The sequence below is a fragment of the Procambarus clarkii genome, chromosome 37, assembly GCF_040958095.1.
Source record: "Procambarus clarkii isolate CNS0578487 chromosome 37, FALCON_Pclarkii_2.0, whole genome shotgun sequence".
In the NCBI taxonomy this organism is placed as follows: Eukaryota; Metazoa; Arthropoda; class Malacostraca; order Decapoda; family Cambaridae; genus Procambarus; species Procambarus clarkii.
This window is the reverse complement of record NC_091186.1, coordinates 19,550,238-19,557,737: the sequence shown is the minus strand read 5'-3', so window position 1 is coordinate 19,557,737 and position 7,500 is coordinate 19,550,238. Positions and strand designations below refer to the sequence as shown.

The following is a 7,500-nucleotide window of genomic DNA, read 5'->3' as shown; positions in this document are numbered from 1 at the left end:
GGTGCTGGAAGGTGAGAGAGAGGGTGCTGGAAGGAGAGAGAGAGGGTGCTGGAAGGTGAGAGAGAGGGTGCTGGAAGGTGAGAGAGAGGGTGCTGGAAGGTGAGAGAGAGAGGGTGCTGGAAGGTGAGAGAGAGGGTGCTGGAAGGTGAGAGAGAGAGAGAGGGTGCTGGAAGGAGAGAGAGAGAGAGAGGGTGCTGGAAGGTGAGAGAGAGAGGGTGCTGGAAGGAGAGAGAGAGGGTGCTGGAAGGTGAGAGAGAGAGGGTGCTGGAAGGAGAGAGAGAGGGTGCTGGAAGGTGAGAGAGAGAGGGTGCTGGAAGGAGAGAGAGAGGGTGCTGGAAGGAGAGAGAGAGAGAGGGTGCTGGAAGGTGAGAGAGAGAGGGTGCTGGAAGGTGAGAGAGAGAGAGGGTGCTGGAAGGTGAGAGAGAGAGGATGCTGGAAGGAGAGAGAGAGGGTGCTGGAAGGTGAGAGAGAGAGGGTGCTGGAAGGAGAGAGAGAGGGTGCTGGAAGGAAAGAGAGAGAGAGGGTGCTGGAAGGTGAGAGAGAGGGTGCTGGAAGGTGAGAGAGAGAGGGTGCTGGAAGGAGAGAGAGAGAGAGAGGGTGCTGGAAGGTGAGAGAGAGAGGGTGCTGGAAGGAGAGAGAGAGGGTGCTGGAAGGAGAGAGAGAGAGAGAGAGAGGGTGCTGGAAGGTGAGAGAGAGGGTGCTGGAAGGTGAGAGAGAGAGGGTGCTGGAAGGAGAGAGAGAGAGAGAGAGGGTGCTGGAAGGTGAGAGAGAGAGGGTGCTGGAAGGAGAGAGAGAGGGTGCTGGAAGGAAAGAGAGAGAGAGGGTGCTGGAAGGTGAGAGAGAGGGTGCTGGAAGGTGAGAGAGAGAGGGTGCTGGAAGGAGAGAGAGAGAGAGAGGGTGCTGGAAGGTGAGAGAGAGAGGGTGCTGGAAGGAGAGAGAGAGGGTGCTGGAAGGAGAGAGAGAGAGAGGGTGCTGGAAGGTGAGAGAGAGAGTGCTGGAAGGTGAGAGAGAGAGGGTGCTGGAAGGAGAGAGAGAGAGAGGGTGCTGGAAGGTGAGAGAGAGAGGGTGCTGGAAGGAGAGAGAGAGGGTGCTGGAAGGAGAGAGAGAGAGAGGGTGCTGGAAGGTGAGAGAGAGAGGGTGCTGGAAGGAGAGAGAGAGGGTGCTGGAAGGAGAGAGAGAGGGTGCTGGAAGGTGAGAGAGAGGGTGCTGGAAGGTGAGAGAGAGAGGGTGCTGGAAGGTGAGAGAGAGAGAGGGTGCTGGAAGGTGAGAGAGAGAGGGTGCTGGAAGGTGAGAGAGAGAGGGTGCTGGAAGGTGAGAGAGAGAGAGGGTGCTGGAAGGTGAGAGAGAGAGAGGGTGCTGGAAGGTGAGAGAGAGAGGGTGCTGGAAGGAGAGAGAGAGGGTGCTGGAAGGAGAGAGAGAGGGTGCTGGAAGGTGAGAGAGAGGGTGCTGGAAGGTGAGAGAGAGAGGGTGCTGGAAGGTGAGAGAGAGAGAGGGTGCTGGAAGGTGAGAGAGAGGGTGCTGGAAGGTGAGAGAGAGAGGGTGCTGGAAGGTGAGAGAGAGAGAGGGTGCTGGAAGGTGAGAGAGAGAGAGGGTGCTGGAAGGTAAGAGAGAGAGAGGGTGGTGGAAGGTGAGAGAGAGAGGGTGCTGGAAGGAGAGAGAGAGGGTGCTGGAAGGAGAGAGAGAGAGAGGGTGCTGGAAGGTGAGAGAGAGAGGGTGCTGGAAGGTGAGAGAGAGGGTGCTGGAAGGAGAGAGAGAGGGTGCTGGAAGGTGAGAGAGAGGGTGCTGGAAGGTGAGAGAGAGAGGGTGCTGGAAGGAGAGAGAGAGAGAGGGTGCTGGAAGGTGAGAGAGAGAGGGTGCTGGAAGGAGAGAGAGAGAGAGAGTGCTGGAAGGTGAGAGAGAGAGGGTGCTGGAAGGAGAGAGAGAGAGAGGGTGCTGGAAGGTGAGAGAGAGAGGGTGCTGGTGATACTCTGCTCTGGTGATACCAGCTATGTTGTCACCCTCTCGGCCAACCTCTCTGGTGACACCGGCTATGTTGTCACCGTCTTCACAACATAATGATTTCTCTATGTTGGTGGTGTGTGTATCAACTATGTTGGTGGTGTTGGTGGTGTGTGTATCAACTATGTTGTGTAGTGTTGGTGGTGTGTGTATCAACTATGTTGTGTAGTGTTGGTGGTGCGTGTATCAACTATGTTGTGTGGTGTTGGTGGTGTGTGTATCAACTATGTTGTGTAGTGTTGGTGGTGCGTGTATCAACTATGTTGTGTGGTGTTGGTGGTGCGTGTATCAACTATGTTGTGTAGTGTTGGTGGTGCGTGTATCAACTATGTTGTGTGGTGTTGGTGGTGCGTGTATCAACTATGTTGTGTGGTGTTGGTGGTGTGTGTATCAACTATGTTGTGTGGTGTTGGTGGTGCGTGTATCAACTATGTGTGTTTGGGTGCTGGTGATAAGCTTAGTGTTGGGATCTTCACCTATAGTGGTGAGTACGGAGGAGCGGAACACTGCCTCATACTGCCCGCTACCAGGTCACTCATGTCGTTGTCATCCTCTGTGAATAAATCTCATAAATCGGATAAATTTATGTTGCTTCCGTGAAACCAATATTTTTGATGTGTTGTTATGTCTGGTACAGCTTCTACTCCAGTGTGATGTGCTCACACTCATATATGACCGCTTGAGCGTCAGCTCTACTGCTTCCACCTCCCTGCTTACGCTTCCTTATCTTTGTTGTGAGTCGCGTCTGCTTAAGCGTTTCCGTTATTTCCTTCTGCTGTACAGTGGTCTGCGTTCTCCTTCCTGAGTGGTCGTCCCTCTCACCCTCCACACAGGCACCTGCTTCACACTTTACACACTTCCCCACTTACAAAGTTACATTACATTTGTTCTATTTCCTTTTTTGGGGAGTCTTGTCGCTGAAGACAAGAGTCTCCCGCTTGATCACTGGCAGTTGTATATCTGTTCCCAGTCAATCCTCCTCCTCCATCATTTAAATTTTAACAAATTTAAATGACTGAATAGCCCTTGTTATTCTGGCTTGTTGGTTCTCTTGGTCTTGTTGCAGTATTAATGATAGTTGGACCGTCAATGACCTTGTGGTCCGAGTATGTAGAGTCTGAGAGTGTAATATGTCTGATTAGTTCTGTATTGTTTGTGAAGACCACCCACACCACACACACACACACACACACACACACACACACACACACACACACACACACACACACACACACACACACACACACACACACACACACCAGAGCATCTGGAGCGAAGGAACTTTGTAACACAGCATCAACATGGGTTCAGGGATGGCAGGTCCTGCCTCACAGGGTTACTTGAATTCTACGACCAGGCAACAAAAATAAGGCAAGAAAGAGAAGGGTGGGCAGACTGCATATTTTTGGATTGTCAGAAAGCCTTTGATACAGTGCCACACAAGAGGCTAGTGAAAAAGTTGGAGATGCAGGCTGGAGTGAAAGGGAAGGTACTCCGTTGGATACAGGAGTACCTAAGCAACAGGAGACAACGAGTCAGTGTGAGGGGTGAGGTCTCAGATTGGCGAGACGTTACAAGTGGAGTCCCGCAGGGGTCAGTCCTTAGCCTATACTGTTTCTGGTATATGTAAATGATCTCCCAGAGGGTATAGATTCGTTCCTCTCAATGTTTGCCGACGATGCAAAAATTATGAGGAGGATTGAAACAGAGGATGATAGTAGGAGGCTACAAGATGACCTGGATAGACTGAGTGAATGGTCCAACAAATGGCTGTTGAAGTTCATCCCGAGTAAATGCAAAGTAATGAAACTAGGCAGTGGAAACAGGAGGCCAGACACAGGATACAGAATAGGAGGTGAAGTACTTAATGAAACGGACAGAGAGAAAGATCTAGGAGTTGATATCACACCAAACCTGTCTCCTGAAGCCCACATAAAAAGAATAACGTCTGTGGCATATGCGAGGCTGGCTAACATCAGAACGGCGTTCAGGAACCTGTGTAAGGAACCATTCAGAATCTTGTACACCACATATGTTAGACCAATCCTGGAGTATGCGGCCCCAGCATGGAGCCCGTACCTTGTCAAGCACAAGACGAAGCTGGAAAAAGTTCAAAGGTATGCTACTAGACTAGTCCCAGAACTAAGAGGCATGTGTTATGAGGAAAGGCTGCGGGAAATGCACCTTACGACAGTGGAAGACAGAAGAGTAAGGGGGGACATGATCACAACCTACAAAATCCTCAGGGGAATCGACCGGGTAAACAAAGAAAAACTATTCAACACTGGCGGGAAGCGAACAAGGGGACACAGGTGGAAACTGAAAAGGAATCTGCTGGAGCTGAATGTGACAAAGGCTGTTGGGCCTGACAGAATCTCACCGTGGATACTAAAGGAAGGTGCTGAAGCACTAAGTGTGCCACTCTCTATGGCGTATAACAGGTCACTGGAAACGGGAGACCTACCGGAGAGCTGGAAGACAGCTAACATAGTCCCAATTTACAAAAAGGGTGACAGGCAAGAGGCACTGAACTATAGGCCAGTTTCCTTAACTTGTATACCATGCAAGGTGATGGAGAAGATCGTGAGGAAAAAAGGCTCGTAGAGCATCTGGAGGGAAACAGCATTGTAACACACCACCAGCAGGGGTTCAGAGATGGTAAATCGTGCCTCACAGGTCTAATAGAATTCTATGACCAAGCAACACAAATTAGGCAGGAAAGAGAAGGGTGGGCAGATTGCATTTTCTTGGACTGTCAGAAAGCCTTTGACACAGTACCCCATAAAAGGCTTTCACAGGCAGTAGTGAAAGGTAAGGTGCTCCAGTGGATAAGGGAGTATCTAAGCAACAGGAAACAGCGAGTAACGGTGAGGGGGGGGGGGAGACATCAGAGTGGCGAGATGTCATCAGCGGAGTCCCACAGGGCTCTGTACTTGGACCCATCCTGTTTCTAATATATGTAAACGACCTTCCAGATGGTATAGACTCATTCCTCTCGATGTTTGCTGACGATGCCAAAATTATGAGAGGAATCAAGAGAGATGAAGATAGACAGAGACTACAGGATGATCTGGACAAACTGGAGGAATGGTCTAGTAAATGGCTAGTAAAGTTCAACTCAGGATAGTGTAAAGTAATGAAATTAGGCGAAATAAGCAGAAGACTGAACACAAGGAGGTGAAGTCCTGGGAGAGTCAAATACAGAGAAAGATCTGGGGGGTTGATATTAGTAGTTGGGATGAAGCTTCAGCGGCAATATATATATTTTTATAGGGGTAATATTGCCGGTGACACTTCAGAATCTCCAGATCAATGTTGCCAGTTGCCGCTGCGTCACACACGCTGGAACACTATTTCTCCAGAACATTATTCCTCACTCTCACACTCCTTCATGACCAAAATTGGTCTTGAACGAGTTAATTGACCAATCTTGTGTCACACAGCATCACACACCACAACATAACACCACACAGCACCACATACCACAACATAACACCACACACCACAACATAACACCACAACATAACACCACACAGCACCACATACCACAACATAACACCACACAGCACCACACACCACAACATAACACCACACAGCACCACACACCACAACATAACACCACACAGCACCACATACCACAACATAACACCACACACCACAACATAACACCACAACATAACACCACACAGCACCACACACCACAACATAACACCACACAGCACCACACACCACAACATAACACCACACAGCACCACACACCACAACATAACACCACACAGCACCACACACCACAACATAACACCACACAGCACCACACACCACAACATAACACCACACAGCATCACACACCACAACATAACACCACACAGCACCACACACCACAACATAACACCACACACCACAACATAACACCACACAGCATCACACACCACAACATAACACCACACAGCATCACACACCACAACATAACACCACACACCACAACATAACACCACACAGCACCACACACCACAACATAACACCACACAGCACCACACACCACAACATAACACCACACAGCACCACACACCACAACATAACACCACACACCACAACATAACACCACACAGCACCACACACCACAACATAACACCACACAGCACCACACACCACAACATAACACCACACACCACAACATAACACCACACAGCACCACACACCACAACATAACACCACACAGCACCACACACCACAACATAACACCACACACCACAACATAACACCACACAGCACCACACACCACAACATAACACCACAACATAACACCACACACCACAACATAACACCACACAGCACCACACACCACAACATAACACCACACACCACAACATAACACCACACAGCATCACACACCACAACATAACACCACACAGCATCACACACCACAACATAACACCACACAGCACCACACACCACAACATAACACCACACATCACCACACACCACAACATAACACCACACAGCACCACATACCACAACATAACACCACACAGCACCACACACCACAACATAACACCACACAGCATCACACACCACAACATAACACCACACACCACAACATAACACCACACAGCACCACACACCACAACATAACACCACACAGCACCACACACCACAACATAACACCACACAGCACCACATACCACAACATAACACCACACAGCACCACACACCACAACATAACACCACACAGCATCACACACCACAACATAACACCACACACCACAACATAACACCACACAGCACCACACACCACAACATAACACCACACAGCACCACACACCACAACATAACACCACACACCACAACATAACACCACACAGCACCACACACCACAACATAACACCACACAGCACCACACACCACAACATAACACCACACACCACAACATAACACCACACAGCACCACACACCACAACATAACACCACACAGCACCACACACCACAACATAACACCACACACCACAACATAACACCACACAGCACCACACACCACAACTTAACACCACACAGCACCACACACCACAACATAACACCACACAGCACCACACACCACAACATGCCACCACACAGCACCACACACCACAACATAACACCACACAGCACCACACACCACAACATAACACCACACAGCACCACACACCACAACATAACACCACACAGCACCACACACCACAACATAACACCACACACCACAACATAACACCACACAGCACCACACACCACAACATAACACCACACAGCACCACACACCACAACATAACACCACACAGCACCACACACCACAACATAACACCACACAGCACCACACACCACAACATAACACCACACACCACAACATAACACCACACAGCACAACACACCACAACATAACACCACACAGCACCACACACCACAACATAACACCACACAGCACCACACACCACAACATAACACCACACACCACAACATAACACCACACAG

The 7,500-nt window shown here is 49.7% G+C and overlaps 1 protein-coding gene across 1 annotated transcript in view; it reads right to left on the bottom strand.

Annotated features, from left to right (window-relative positions):
* LOC123765735 (lysosome membrane protein 2) overlaps positions 1-7,500 on the bottom strand; it is a 211,498-nt gene that overhangs the window by 169,287 nt on the left and 34,711 nt on the right.